The sequence below is a fragment of the Helianthus annuus genome, chromosome 13 (assembly GCF_002127325.2).
Source record: "Helianthus annuus cultivar XRQ/B chromosome 13, HanXRQr2.0-SUNRISE, whole genome shotgun sequence".
Taxonomy (NCBI): Eukaryota; Viridiplantae; Streptophyta; class Magnoliopsida; order Asterales; family Asteraceae; genus Helianthus; species Helianthus annuus.
The window spans coordinates 126,762,960-126,777,024 of record NC_035445.2 but is presented as its reverse complement, the minus strand read 5'-3'; the positions used below and the strand labels follow the sequence as shown (position 1 = coordinate 126,777,024).

Below are 14,065 nucleotides of genomic sequence, written 5' to 3'. Positions count from 1 at the left end.
CTCGGTTGGTGTTCTGGTAAATCATGGGGCTACAATAAATGAAAAAATCTCAATTAGGTGGAAGCATTTTCTGTATGAAGTCTGGGTCACGGAATCCAATCAATTCTGGGATCCGGATTTTGTTACGGAATTGGATACATATGATACTCCAGGAAAACCCACTCCACGAATCTATTCCAATGAAGAACAGTCGCCGGCAAAGATGGTGACAGTTGATGGAACAGCAGGTGAACCAGTTCAGGCAAATAACTCCCCGGAAATCGACGTATGCATGGATGAAGGAAGACGGAACGACGGAACTCAAAGGAAACGAGGAGCCGTTAAAGTCAGTTGAAGAGTTACCGTTGAATAATGCGAGTTCCGAGGTAAACATCTTAAAAACGACATTTAATAAAGGTGGTGATGTAGTAAACGAGGCACATGAAGGAAATAACTTAGATGAGGTGAACATTGCGGTAAATAACGGGCCCAATAACCAAGCTGGGAGCTCCAGTGGGCCAAGAGTAAAAACCCACAAGAAAAGTAAAAGGATTAACTTAACAGAAGCCCGTAATGCAAGCCTAAGGCCCAATGCGGATATCGGCAAAGGCAGGTTACCAGATCTTAACATTGAGTTGTCCGACGAATCAAGAATAAGGCCAAAAAGGAGAAATATAATTAAAAGAGGTAGGGCTCACAGAAGAAGGAACAACATTAAAATAAGGGTAGCAGAGGAAGATATAGAAAACGTAGGAACAACGTGAAGGGGGTCTGGAAGACGATCTTAAACCTGATTGGGAGGAGAGTTCAAACCAGGAGGAGACATAATCAGGGACGGAGTTGCTAGAAACACAGGCAGAAAACGACCAGAATGGGAATGGAAAGGAGGTTCTCGAGGAGGAAATTAGGGCTACAATGAAGTTTGGGGAAAAATTGGGATTGATTTGTCAAAAGCAGAAAACTTGGTAAAGGAAGTTGCTGTAGAAGAACAGGAGGATGCAGGGATACAATGAATTTCGGATCTCTAAACATTAAAGGTGCAGGTGGTGCTGGGAAAGCGGCAGGAGTAAGAGCTCTTTTATCAAAATTTAACCTTTCGTTTATAGCCCTACAAGAGACTCAGTTCAGGAATTTACCGGATAGTGGGATTAGAAAGTTTTGGAATAACTCAGAGTTTGACTTCTCAAAAGTTGATGCGGACGGGAGATCGAGAGGCTTATTATCATTGTGGAATCCAGGTTTGTTCAAAAAAGAATTGGAAATAAAGAAACAAAACTACTTATTAGTAAAGGGCAGAGTAGTTGGGGAAAACATTGATTTGGTTATCGTTAACGTTTATGGCTCGACGATTTTAGCAAACAGGAGGAGAATGTGGGATGAATTGTTAGCTATTAAAAGCGAAATAGATGGACATTGGATTTTGATAGGTGATTTTAATGAAGTCAGGATACCAGAAGACAGATTGAACTCAGTTTTTGACGCAAACGGAGCCATAAGTTTTAACAACTTTATAAGTAGTGGAGGCTTTCAGGAGTACAATATAGGGGGGGGGTATGAAATACACTTTCTTATCAGGAGATGGCTCTAATTTAAGTAAGCTAGATAGAGCTCTAGTTTGTGGTAACTTTATGACGAAATGGCCGAATGCAAACTTATTGGCATTAAATAGGGAAATTTCAGACCACAACCCTATTATATTAACGACAGTAAATAATAGCTTCGGACCATCCCCGTTTAGACTATTCAATAGTTGGTTCACAATGAACGGGTTCGACGAGGCGGTGAGAAAAGGTTTAGAAAATTTGTTTGAGTCAAGGTTTAAAGATGAAGTGTTGGCTGAGAAACTAAAGGCAGTAAGAGATGAACTTAAAGCATGGCGAAAACGGAAAAAAGAAGAAGATGAAAAGGAAATGGCGATAGCACAAAACAAGTTGAAAATTCTGGATGGTCAAGCCGAAAGTAGACCACTAACTGTACCAGAATTGGCATCTTGGCAGGATTGTAAGAAAAGAATAAAAGAATGGCACGATGTTCAGGCAATGGATATGCAGCAGAAGGCACAATCACGCTGGGTGGAATTAGGAGATGAGAATACCAGCTATTTCCATGCCATTGTAAACAGTCATGTGGCGAGGAATAGAATCAATGGTTTATGGATAGAAGGGGAGTGGGTCTCCGGCCCCATTTGTTATAAAGAAGCAATTCATGAAGGCTTTCCAAGTAAAATTCAAAGAGCCGGTAAGCACCAGACCTAGAATCGGACCGGATGGTTTCAAACGGTTAAGCTCTGATCAAGCAAATCACATTATAACAATGTTTACTATGGAGGAAGTTCGAAAGGCTGTCTGGGAGTGCGGTGTAAATAAGGACCCTGGGCTTGATGGTATTACGTTCAACCTAATAAAAACTTATTGGGAAGAGCTTAAGGAGCCGATAATGCAGGTCATGGCACAGTTTTTCACACATGGATCAATTCACCATTCTTGCGGAGCATCGTTCATCGCAATCATCCCGAAGGTAACTGATCCTATGACTTTTTCTGATTTTAGACCGATATCACTAATTGGTGTGGTAAATTAAATCATATCGAAAGTTTTAGCGAATCGTATGAAAGGGGTTATAAAAAGTGTGGTATCGAATGTCCAATCGGCTTTTGTGTCCGAAAGGAATATTGTAGATGGCCCCTTGGTAATTAATGAAGTAGTTGGGTGGGCAAAAAAGACTAAACGTATGGTTTTTGTGTTTAAAGCGGATATAGAAAAAGCTTACGATACGCTAAATTGGAAATTCTTAATATCTATATTAACACATATGGGATTTCCACCAAAATGGAGAAATTGGGTTATGGGGATCCTATTTGCCGGGAGAGGTTCGATATTAGTAAACGGATCCCCAACGGGTGAGTTCCATTATAAGAGGGGTTTAAGACAAGGGGACCTTTTATCCCCTTTTTTATTTATTGTGGCTATGGAAGCACCACACGTCATGATGGAAAGGGCGAAAAATATAAATGAATATTCGGGCATAAAACTACCAAATAATGGCCCATACTTAACCCATATGTTATTTGCGGACGATTCAATATTTTTGGGGGAATGGGAGGAAAACAATGTAAAAAATCTAAGGAGACTACTTAGAATCTTTTATCTTTTATCGGGATTAAAAGTTAACCCACGTAAGAGCCAAATATATGGTGTCGGTACTACCGAAGGGGAAGTCACATACATGGCATCAATTTTTATGTGCAAAGCCGGGAAACTACCATTTATCTATCTCGGGTTGAAAGTGGGTGCAAACATGAATAGAGTAACACACTGGAAGGAGATAATAGAAACTTTTAACAAGAGGTTATCTAGTTGGAAGGCCAGACACTTATCCTTTGCGGGTAGGGTAACTTTGACAAAAGCAGTTCTGGGTAGCCTGCCAAACTATTATCTGTCTATTTTTAAGTGCCCGGTAACTGTGTTGAAAACACTGGAAGGGATCAGAAGGAAGTTCTTGTGGGGTGGGTGCAGTGCGAATAACAAAATCAGGTGGGTGATGTGTGTAAAATGCAACATATAAAACACATCAATTAAGGCATAAAACTAACCCTTTTTAAGTACTAATGTTGGAAAAAGAGTGTTTTTGTCTTCCTTTTGTATTTTCAGGATGAAATGAGCTCAAAATCACAAAAGAAGCAAAAAGACCACTAATTCTACCATAAATACAAGAAAAGGAACAAAAGTAGACTGCCCGGACCCTCAACGGCACCTCCCAAAGCAAAAAGGAAGAAACAGAGTCTGAACACGCCCCGTGTCCAGCGAACACGGGGGCGTGCCCAGGAAGCAGCAGAAAAGACAAACCAGTAGAAGCTTCCATTGCCCACCACGGGGCCGTGTCCAGCGAGCACGGGGGCGTGGTGAAAGTACAGCAGGCGCATTAATTGTAATTCGCAATTACAATTAATGAGGAGAGAGAGTGTCAGGCGGGCACGGGGCCGTGTCCAGCGGACACGGGGCCGTGTCCAGCCTTCTGTTCAGCCTATAAATAGAGGAGCTTGGCTTCATTCTCTCTCATCCCTTGGCACACCACCTCTCTCACACCTCATCCACCACCCACCACCACCATAACACCATCATCCACCACCATCATCCATTGTCCATCGTAGAGTGTGTGAGTCGTCTCGGGATCCAAGATTGATCGTAAGAGTTCTTGACAATCAAGGCCATGTTTGCCTAAGTCTCTTACATCACTTGGTGAAGACAAGTGTTTAGTATAATACTTTTTATTTTTAATCTTTTGCACTTTTTATTTGGTTTTGTATTAATGACTTTAATAACTACTTACTTATGTTGAAGGTGATCTTTCCTTATCGTTTGTCCGTGGTGTCTTGGCGTTATTTTACTGTCTATATAAAATAAAAGATTTTCACCATTCATATCTCCACGGTCTATATGGAGGTATGTTGGCTACCTGGTCGGGGGTTAAGGGAACGGTTTGGTAAGGGTCTTGCCCTTGTTCAGCGTTTAGAGGTCCTGCTTGGGACCTAGGTCAAATTTAGTAGGATCTCCTTCAATGCCCATAGGTATTGGATGGCGGGGATCCAAACTCTTTGACCCCCTCATAAGTTAACTACTATTAATACTATAACCCGGCTATTTAGGACTGTATCCCTGCTGACTCAGACTACTTAGCAGAGGGTAACGTCACCGCCAAAAGCGGGGCCTACCATAATTTGCATTAATAACTTAATTCATTATCTTTCAATAATCCGACCCTTTAGGATTGTATCCTTGCTGACGCAAACTACTGGGTTGAGGGTAACGTCGCCTTCAAAAGAGGGGCCTACTACAATAACTAAGATAATCTCTTAAACAAGCGCAAAAGTGCGAAAATAATCAAAGGTTATACTAATACACGTGTCGGATCCAAGTGATTCATCTTGTCTATCTGTTTTTATTTTATTTTTATTTTTCAGCATTTAGTTAGTTTTTATTTTTCTTAGTTTAAAATCATTTTTCTAACTTTTTGATTTGATTAGACGTTGAGGATAAACCGGTATTAAAAGCTCTTGTGTCCTTGGACGACCTCGGTATCTTACCAACACTATACTACGTCCACGATGGGTGCACTTGCCCATATGTGTGTTTAGTGTTAGTAAATATCGTGTTTTATAAATTTAAAACTTGGCTAAAAGTGTAAAAAGGGCTTAAATATATATCTAAAAACATATATACACTAACACGCATCAAGTTTTTGGCGCCGTTGCCGGGGACACAAGGATTTTAAGAAAGTTAGGAATCAACGGCCTAATCATATTTTTATTTTTCTTTAATTTTTTAGGATTTTTTCTTAGATTTTCAGCTTCTGCAGAGCTCAGCACGGGGCCGTGCCTGGTCGGACACGGGCCGTGCTCAGCAAAGTTACTGGCAGTTTTTGTTTTTCAAGTTACAGAAGGCTGACCACGGGGCCGTGCCGGTGCAACACGGGGCCGTGTCCAACTTCCAGTAACTGGGATCTGAAAAACAAATCACTGTATTTCCGACCACGGGGCCGTGTTCGCTCAACACGGGGCCGTGGTGAACCTTCTGACCGACATTCTTTTTTGTTTTTATTGCAGGACTTGGAACCCGACACCATCCTCACGTAGTGTATGAGCTCCAGTTCCAATAAAGACATAAAAGAACCGCTAGAAGAACCCGAACGCTTTCTCAGAAAAAGGTTAAAAGCCAAAAACCAAGAGAAGGTTTCGGGTGATCCACCCCCAATGGCGGACCAACGTACCCTTATGGATTATCTACGGCCCACCGTAGGTAATCTTGGCGCCGCTATCAATGCTCCGAATGTCGAAGCCAATAACTTCGAACTTCGACCGCATTTGATACAAATGCTCCAAAACTCCGCAACCTTCCACGGGCTTGCGGACGAGGATCCTCATCTACATATAACTAATTTCTTAGAAATATGTGATACCTTTCGGATCAATGGAGCATCAAACGACGCCATACGCCTCCGTATGTTTCCGTTCTCACTAAAAGACCGAGCGAAAGCTTGGCTCAACACCCTCCCAGCTGGTTCGGTAAACACCTGGGATGAACTAGCCCAAAAGTTTCTATATAAGTATTTCCCTCCTTCTAAAACTGCTAAATTAATGGCTGAAATTAACACATACTCACAAGAGGACGGGGAATCTTTATATGAAACATGGGAAAGGTTCAAGGAGCTATTACACAAGTGTCCCCATCATGGCCTCGCAATATGGCAACAAGTATCCACTTTCTACAATGGATTGTTGCCACACACTAGGCAGACACTTGATTCTAGCTCCGGGGGACTTTTAGGTAATCGACGCCCACACGAAATATATAATCAGATTGAGGAAATTGCTCAAACCAATTTTCAATGGCACACTCCCCGGGGAAATAAGTCTATCGCCCCGGGCGCCCATAAGGTCGACGAAAGCACCTCTTTACAAGCCCAAATCGAGGCCCTTTCTTCAAAAATAAAAAAATTAGAAATGACAAAAACAGTCTCGGTTATGGCTTGTGAAGGGTGTGGTGGGTCACATGAAAATTGGAGTTGCATGAAAGAAACGGACAATCAACAAGAAATGGTAAACTACATTGATAATAGACCTAGGCCGTCGGGTCCTCCAACGGGAGCTTACAACCAAGGATGGCGAAACCACCCAAACCTTGGTTGGAGGGAAACCGGCAATAGTAGTAACCAACAAACCCAACGAACAAACTTTCAGCAATCAAGAAATGAGTCACAAAATTTCACTCAACAACAAGGTGGACGAGAAAGGCTCGAAGATACTATATCTCGCCTCGTCTCCGACACTGATAAGAAAAACTCGGAAAGATTTCTACAATTAGAATCTAATTTTAGGAATCAACAAGCTAGCATTCAAAACGTAGAAAAACAAATAAATCAACTAGCACAAAATTTTTCCGAGAGACCACAAGGCGCATTACCTAGCAATACCGAAACAAACCCAAAGGCGCAAGTTCACCTCATCACACTACGAAACCGCACCGTAGGGCCTGCAGAAGTACCTCCACCAACGGAAGAAACAATGCCAACACATCTGCAGGAAAAGAACTCTCCCCCATCACCAGAGCCTACCAAGGCTCCTCGAGTTCCGTACCCCGGTAGGTTAATTCGTCAAAAGACCAATGAGCAATTCGCAAAATTCGAAAGTCTGTTAAAACAATTGCATGTCAATATTCCTTTTATCGAAGTCCTAACCCAAATGCCCAAATACTCTAAATTTATGAGGGACTTCCTTACACATAAAAAGAAAATTGAAAATTTGCAACTAGTTAATTTAGGCGAAGAATGCTCTGCCCTCGTACTCAATAAACTACCCCAAAAGAAAATCGATCCCGGAAGTTTCACGATTCCATGTTCAATAGGGGAATCACCCGTTCGCAATGCCTTGGCCGACTTAGGGGCTAGCATTAACCTCATGCCCTCATCGATGTTCAAAAGGCTTGGCTTGGGAACCACGAGCCCTACAAAAATAAGCATACAACTCGCTGATCGATCAGTCAAGTTCCCACAAGGTGTCATCGAGAATGTCTTGGTAAGGGTAAGCAAATTCGTTTATCCCGTTGACTTTGTCATACTTGACATTGACATGGAGGAAGACACCGAGGTCCCCCTTATCCTAGGGAGACCCTTCCTTGCCACAACACAAGCAGTGGTAGACATGAATGAAGGGACACTGACTTTAAGGTATGGGGACGATGGGGTGAAGTTCGGAGTTGGGAAGAAAATAGAGGATGACGACCCAGTCAATTACATGAAGGTTATTGATTCAAGCTTGGATGCCGCTCTCCGACGGTGTAACTTGGGAAGCAAGGCACTCCACCCAGAAGATATATAACCAGGAATCGGGTCTAGCCAAGGACCCTTATAAACGTGGCGCACCACGGAGGCATTCCGCGGATCTATCCTTAGTTTAGTTTAATTTAATCTTTTAGTTTTTGCAGAACAAAAAAAATTTATGGTGGTAATTGGTAATGGATGAAAAAGGGAACGAGAAAAATGGAACCATGCACGAAGAACAGAGCAACCCGACAAAAATCTCCATTACAGAAGGCTCAACACGGGCCGTGCCCAACCAACACGGCCCCGTGCTGAGCCCCTGCAGAAAAATCACCCAGTTCAGGTAACTGGACACGGGCCGTGTTCAGCGGACACGCCCCCGTGTCCAGGCTTCTGTTTCAATTCTGTAATTTTTGTTACTGGCACTTGACCACGGGGCCGTGCCCGGTGAACACGGGGCCGTGTCCAGGATGCCAGTAACACAAAACTTTGCTTTTAAACCCACTTTTACACATTCTAATCAACCAAAAACATTATTTTTTGGACACATTGAGGACAATGTGTAATTTAAGTGTGGGGGGATGCTAAAACCTTGAAATTTTGCAAAATCCTAAACACAAGCCTTACACAAAACTCTATTGGAACCGCTAAACACCCCAAATTTTTTTTCAAAAACTTTTTCATTTTTTTTATTTACTTGTCTTAGTTTAAGTTGGGAAGAACAAGTTCTAAAAAGGTTATATTTTTACAAGTTTACAACCGATAGCGTCGTGATAAAAAAGGAACCAACATAAGAAAATTATGAAACGGCATAACAAGTCTAGTTTAAAAGTCGATTATATATGCTTGGTCACATTAAAAACCCATTCCCACAAAAGTGAGTTTTGAGCCTTTATTGAGCATAAAAATACACATATTTAGATCAAATGCTCATTTTTCGTTTCTTGTGTGAATAGCCGCTCGGTCCTTACGAATCTAGAACTTGCCACGACGATACATTCCCGGTCCTTACCAACTTAAACCCAAGTAAGTAAATGATGGAGGCATTAGGACTAACCATTTTTCTTTCAAAACCATTATTTTTCAATTTTTTTTACCTACCCAAAATCCCCCTAGATAGCCCCTTTGAGCCTAAACCTTTCATTTCATTACCCCAAAACCCTTTTTACCCACCAAAAACCTTTTTATTTATTTTTTTTAGTAACACGTTCGCTTTTTCGTAAACTCACCTTTTTATGTGACGAAAAAAAAATATATATATATATGATGAAGTCAAAAACAAACAAAAGCTATAAAAGCTTGTTTGGAGAAATACTTCAAAATAAAAAGTCACTAAAAAAAAGGGTACTTCACGAAAACCGACGCTTGTTACGATTTTCGCCCTTTTTACTAACCAACCACCCACCTTTAAACCCAAGCCTTCACCCAAAAAGTCCTCTTGATATTTACAAAGGTAAAAAGTTAAAAAGGAGGAGGATTGATTGCTTGGCAAGCCTATGGAAGACATAAGTTCCGTGCCGCTCTCGAGTGATTCACTAAAATATACACCTTCGGCCGAGTGTTGAGTGATCTCCCGTGAGGTATGTGAACTTGTATATAAATGGAATTTTAATAAGGCATGCTATGCCCAAATAAGTAATTCATCTTATGAAAAGTTCAAAATAAATCATAACGAATAGGATTGTAAATAAATAAAAATAAAACCTATAAAAACCTTGGATTCCCGACACTCTAGGACAAGCTAAAAAAAAAAAACTTCTCTTCTACCTATTCCATTTGGGAGTGTAAGCCACATTTAAAGAGTTTTGCTTGAGGACAAGCAAAAGTTCAAGTGTGGGGGTATTTGATGTGTGTAAAATGCAACATATAAAACACATCAATTAAGGCATAAAACTAACCCTTTTTAAGTACTAATGTTGGAAAAAGAGTGTTTTTGTCTTCCTTTTGTATTTTCAGGATGAAATGAGCTCAAAATCACAAAAGAAGCAAAAAGACCACTAATTCTACCATAAATACAAGAAAAGGAACAAAAGTAGACTGCCCGGACCCTCAACGGCACCTCCCAAAGCAAAAAGGAAGAAACAGAGTCTGAACACGCCCCGTGTCCAGCGAACACGGGGGCGTGCCCAGGAAGCAGCAGAAAAGACAAACCAGTAGAAGCTTCCATTGCCCACCACGGGGCCGTGTCCAGCGAGCACGGGGGCGTGGTGAAAGTACAGCAGGCGCATTAATTGTAATTCGCAATTACAATTAATGAGGAGAGAGAGTGTCAGGCGGGCACGGGGCCGTGTCCAGCGGACACGGGGCCGTGTCCAGCCTTCTGTTCAGCCTATAAATAGAGGAGCTTGGCTTCATTCTCTCTCATCCCTTGGCACACCACCTCTCTCACACCTCATCCACCACCCACCACCACCATAACACCATCATCCACCACCATCATTGTCACACCCCAAATAACTGTCACACCCCAAATTTCCACCCAGAGCGTGTCCCTAATGGAGGTGTAACGATTCAACAAAGAGCCACCAATCATATCAAACACAAGTTATAAATAATTACCAAATCAATAGAAATGTATTGTTTGAAAGTTAAACCAAAACCAAAGTACTGAGCGGAAGCATAAAAGTATAAATGTGTAATTGCATCAAATCCAAACCAAATATCTGTTTGTTACGACCATAACCACTCTAGCAGCATCAGACAGCAAGCTCCCCAGTTCCTTCAATAATTACCTACAAGCATGTAAACAAGTGTGTCAGACTACGCTGGTGAGTTCAAGGTTTCGTTAACGTGTTGTGTTACCAGATATATGTTAATGCGATTCAATGATGCGTTACGATGTTGCTCAAGTTAGTTACCCTAGGGACTACGCCCTTACGTAACCGAGGAGTGTGCCTCTTAGCAACCCACTATGTTGTCCAGTTAGTTACCCTAGGGGAACCGCCCTTACGTAACCGAGGAGTGTGCCTCTAAACAACCATAGTGAAACCCAGATAATTAGTACCTATAGCGCTATCAACCAATTACCCCCATTGCCCTCCAGGCAATAACCAAAACCGATTAAGTTGTTTACCCAAAGTTTCCCTTCCAAATGTTTACCAGTTGTCCCAAACCATCGGGACGCATGCTTGAGAAAAGTGCAGTGAACTCACCTTTGGTTTGCTCGGTTAGACTTAATTACTTAATTACCCGTTGATCAACTGCGTCCTATCATGGTTACTGGTAACGGTCAGTTTTATATGCACATAGATTGCGTATCACATATACAATTAATTCACGTATTCATCGTGTTTACATATCACTCATTTATTGAACGTGTAGCATGCAGTTCGAGTCATACATTCAAGCTAGCAATTCAATACCCAAAGGCAACCATCTAACACATAATCGGTTCAACACATATAATAAATCCTATCAACAATTATTTATTAATAATAACCAAACCTCACATAATTATTAATCCATAATAGTCACATGGCTTCTTATTGTGGTCTAAATAATGAGATCTACACCTTATTGGTGGCTATTGGCGGCTCACCATCAACAACAGACATGATGCAACCTAATGAACACATCACGTGAAGGGTTAACTTAGTATTTATCACTTGCATACATGTGGGACTTTTGATTGGACCGCTAATATAAGTGGTCGACCATAAAGCTGCAAACTGGTAACAAATTCATGCACAATTACATCATCAATTAGTGTGGGTTGTGTTGTCATGCAATATATGGTTGAACATGGGTGGCAACTAATTCCAATTGCTATGTTAATGGCCGACTCATCAGGATGCACATTTATCAATTTCACATATTAATCACCCATGTGTCAACAACACCCAAACCGCCCTCCCCCATTGGACCTTCGCTTGGTCCAATAGATAATCAACATCCCAACTTGGGCGGCCACATGTCCATTCAGTTTAACCTAACACAAGCTTCAGCCAATGATTTAGTTACATAAATTGTAATTCACCAACATCCCCACTACTATGCACTTAACCCGAGAATCCCCCACACACTACCCTAATGCACAAGAACTCTTAAATGATGACTGTTCCAGTCCTTTAAATTTCGTGTATGCTCGGCCATGGGTAGATCCCCAGGTCCTCAGACTAGCATGCATAAATATTAACACACATGCACTTCTTCTGTTAACCATGATATACTAGAATTAATATATGCAATTCATACATGCAATTCATCACAGTTCAACATGCCATCGAATCCATGTCACACACTTATCAAACATCATGCAACCGAGACCCTAGTTTACGTAACATACAAGTATGGTTTCCAATACTCAACAGATCACAGGCAAGACATCACAACCAGATCATCATTCATAGTCGATTACATTAAATAGATCTACATCAGTCGAGAACACTTAGCATAGTCAATAGAACTTTACACGTACCAGTCAAAAGATTATAGAGGGTGTGAAAACGAGAGAAAGGCTTCGAAGAGAAAGGCCAGCCGGATATCAGAACTGTCGTCGAGTATGTGGGGTTTCGATCAAAGTGGCTGCCGATCGTGCATCCAGGGAGAAGACTCAAGGGTTTTCTTTTGACTTGCAATGTAAGTTTAGTTTAATTATTATCCCAATTACGTACCCATATATAATTGCTATTGAGGCGGTTTGTTTAATAATCCAGAATGGGCTCAAATTAAGTTGAGTGTGGCCGGTTGGGCTTGAGTGTGGCCGGTTGGGCTTATGCCACTAATTAACTCCATAGGCCCTTTAATTAACATCAATGTATCCGCCAATAATTAAGGAAGATTAGACCGCAAATAATTAACTAAGGGAGATTGCAATTATGTGGCGGCTCAGTAGCATCGCATAGGTACGGCCCATTACATAAATCTATAAACTTAACGGAGTTATCATACGTTTACATTCTCAGAGAGGGTTAATGATAAATTAAAATCACAGGGTTAAGCGTTACTAACTTGAAAAGTTCGGATTGTCACATCATCCCCAACTTGAAAGAAATTTCGTCCCGAAATTTAGCAAACAGTCACTGAGGGAGCTAGTTTTGTTAAGCGTTTTCGCGGGGTGTCACATCATCCCCAACTTGAAAGAATTTTCGTCCCGAAAATTGATCTAAAACAATGGCTTGAAGTGAGTTCCGACGAACTCGATCTATAGATACTTTACAACGCCTGGGGGCTAATCTTGTGATCAGTGGAAATCATGGTATGGTGGTTAGCGTTTTGTTATATCAGTTGCAAATTAAGGAGACAGGGAATCAAATGAGGTTCGTACAAAGAGTCGAGCGAAACAGGGGTCCGTTAAACATCCGAAGGATTTGGCCAACAGATTTGTTGTCTAGAAATAATTCCCGGTAGTGATGCATGGCGGCATGGCACGACAGGGAGGTTCGTTACATTGCGGTCGCGCGAGTGTATTGTTACGATGATCTTAAACCGATAAGGATTACAAGAGTGTCGCATCAACCGATAGAGGCATTGCATCAACCAATAGACACCGGATAGTTCAAAGGCCAGCGAGGGGTTTACCATAATTAAGGTAACTATAGTGGAGTCAAAGATGGGACTCTTGTGGTGCAAAGAAAAGAAAAGAGGTAAGGTGACGACTCAACACAAGAAATACCCTTTAAACGATAAAATAAGAAATCCATTCAAACCAAACCATATAAGTCACTACATCGAACATTCATAAAAGTTTTTAATCATCACGATTGTTTTTACGAAAACAACTGAAAGAAAAGAAAGAAAATAACTAGATAAACGATTGAAAGACAAGTCAGTCATCCACGTCACCATCCCCGAAGTCACTACCATTATCATCGTCTTCGTCATTATTCGGAACCTCCTCTGGCTCTTCTTCCTCCTCCTCCGGATCTTCTTCCTCCTCTTCGGGTTCTTCCCCAGGCCCTTCCGCCTCTGGTTCGGGAGGTGCCGGGACTGGGGCTGGTTCGGGTTCAGGTGCGAAGCGGGCTTCCTCCAAGTGATGGACCCTCCAATCTATCATACCTATCAGATGAGCCTGCGAGTTAAGCCTTTCATGATCCAATCGAGCGTCTCTCAGTATCAGACCCTGCACCTCACGCCCTCTTAGGGCTTCTGCCTTCAAGTCATCAGTCCTCCTAACAAGTTCCTGTATCTGCTTCTCTTGAGCTTCCAATCGCCCTCCTTGGGTATCGACCTTTCTTTGTAATTTCTGATTCTGCTCCATTAAGACTTGGTTTTGTTCTATTAGAATCTGGTTATAATCTCGGAGAGCCTTACTCACAGCCGCCTCGGCCTG

The 14,065-nt window shown here is 41.7% G+C and overlaps 1 non-coding gene across 1 annotated transcript; it reads right to left on the bottom strand.

Moving 5' to 3' along the window:
* Window positions 1-6,106: 6,106 nt before the first annotated feature.
* LOC118486094 lies at window positions 6,107-6,213 on the bottom strand. The gene has a single exon (XR_004877950.1). It is a non-coding gene; the product is annotated as a small nucleolar RNA R71 (small nucleolar RNA).
* Window positions 6,214-14,065: the final 7,852 nt, after the last annotated feature.